At 31.4% G+C, this 2,198-nt stretch overlaps 1 long non-coding RNA gene across 1 annotated transcript; it reads right to left on the bottom strand.

Annotated features, from left to right (window-relative positions):
* Positions 1-1,580: 1,580 nt before the first annotated feature.
* On the bottom strand, positions 1,581-2,192 carry LOC109585204 (uncharacterized). The gene is made up of 2 exons (XR_002186381.1): positions 1,806-2,192; positions 1,581-1,748 (listed from the first exon to the last, which is right to left on the bottom strand). It is a non-coding gene; the product is annotated as an uncharacterized LOC109585204 (long non-coding RNA).
* Positions 2,193-2,198: the final 6 nt, after the last annotated feature.

The raw sequence follows: 2,198 nt of genomic DNA, 5'->3' as shown, positions 1-2,198 counted from the left end.
CACAAGCTACCTCATGTACATGTATGAAGGCCTTAAACCAGATCAAAGTTCTGACCACAAGTTACCAGCAACAAAATTGCTCAGTGCATGATGGCCTTCAGAAAGCCTAATTTAGCTAGAAATTTGGTACTATACGTATTGACTAAATGCAATCTTGATGCATCATACATGATATACTGAATAATTTTCACTGTTACCACTTTAGTACAATAGTGAACAACAAGTAAACTTCAAAACACTATAGACTGAGAAACATTCAACAAAGGATAAACCTTTCCACCAACTACATGTACATGTATTTGTAACATACGGTATAAGTGTATTTTTGTCACAGGAAATGTAAACGTTTGCTCTAAATAGCTTTAATTTTTTTTGGATTTTTGTGCTGAGCAGCCATTGTGGCATTGGGGGAAAACTTTTTTTTTTGAAAATATTTGTTCCACCAGGAATGACAATGAAAAGAACAAAATTAAACTTGATGAAATCACGTAGCTATACATTTTACTGCTAAAATGGTAATATTTTCAAATCAGAGCAGTCAAAAATTTATTTATTCAATCATTACTAACAATAATAAATGCTCTCATAATAGCCATGAAGTTAAAGTATGTCTACATACATGTATGTATAAAAATATGTAATCCATAGGGACAAGAAAAATGCAAAAATTTCCAAAATATCACTTCAAACAATTTTGATTGCAAAATCCTAGTTCCATATTCAGTTATAATATCCATTATCATTGATAATTAACTCACACAAAATTCAAGATAAAGATGCACAACAAAATGTAATACTTAAATTCAAATTAGCCATAACCTTTAAAATTTTTGGAGTAAAATTTGCAAAACAGGGTTGTCAGATGCCTCTAAATGCAAATTCATCAGTATTATAATTACCTTAGAGTAACTTTTAATTGCGGGTACTAAATTTTGCGATTTTAGCACAAGGTAGATTTTGCTGGTATTAAAAATTGCGATTAAGTAATTATTACCAATAGTTATATGGCATCATGATGTCATTATTAATAATTGCGTGTAATAATAATTGCGATTTTTAACCCAAACGCAAAATTCGCAATTAATAGTACCCACATTTAAAAGTAACCTTAAGGTATACTATTGTTGCCTGTTATGCACAAACATAGTGGTTAATACCAAACTGAAATAATTTTTGACGTCAGCTGTTGTAAAAATTATACTTTGATGATGCATAGTATAATGCTACATGCTAGTGCAGGTACATAATGGAAAACAGCTGAATAATAATAAAAAACAATAAGAAAACTGTCCTATCACTAAAATGTAAAAAATATGGCTAGAACTTGATTGAAGAATTAGTGCAGTTTCCGGCAAATACTGTTCAGAGCTAAAATTAACTTTACATACAAAAAATGCAAAGTGAAAGGCAAGAATTGTTGTTTAATGTTAATTGTAATGACCTTTCAACCACATCATTGCAACACATGTCCAGAAATGTGCATAGCACGGATGGACATTTAGCAATAATTGTATTCATCATGCTTTAATTAACCGTTGCTATAGTAACAAGATGGCGGGTAGTTGTAAAGAAGTTGTATCTTATGATAATTTGTTTTTATTCAGAAGTACTGACTTCTAGAAAGTCAAAACAGCACTATTACAATAGAATATGTTGTTAACAGGGTTTGTTGTTCAAGAAAGCGTCTCGAGCAATGACTTTATGGTAGGAATCCAGTACCGCTCAGGAACAGCTCCATAACTGCACTTCTGGGATAGAATGAAGCATAAAACAACCTCATTTTATTCTAAATACTTATTTGTAACCTTCTAAGTGACTTTGTTACTTCTTTTGTCTTATTTAGATATAGCCGCAGTATTAACATGCAGAAAATTTCTGATATTCAGCCATAGATTCCTTACACTCATCGTCATTAAATCAGCTTGATTTTTATACCATATTAGACCTTACAACTTCTATTTGTTAGTCCTGAGTAGAGCTAGGGCCAGTTATAAAAAGAAATAAAATTATACTGCTGTAAAGTTGGAATAAAATAATACGGTACATGTAAATGAATGTAAAATGGCGGCATAAGTAGTCCTTCTTTTTGTTGCAAGATTCCTCCACTTTAATCTGACGGAAGCCACAAATTTTCTACACTAAATCACTGAACTGATGTTGTACTATAATATGCTGAGTAGAGCTAAGCTTCCTTTTTC

The sequence above is a fragment of the Amphimedon queenslandica genome, unplaced genomic scaffold, assembly GCF_000090795.2.
Source record: "Amphimedon queenslandica unplaced genomic scaffold, v1.1 AMPQUscaffold_13103, whole genome shotgun sequence".
Lineage (NCBI taxonomy): Eukaryota > Metazoa > Porifera > Demospongiae > Haplosclerida > Niphatidae > Amphimedon > Amphimedon queenslandica.
The sequence above is the reverse complement of the archived record's forward strand: the minus strand, read 5'-3'. Positions and strand labels throughout refer to the sequence as shown.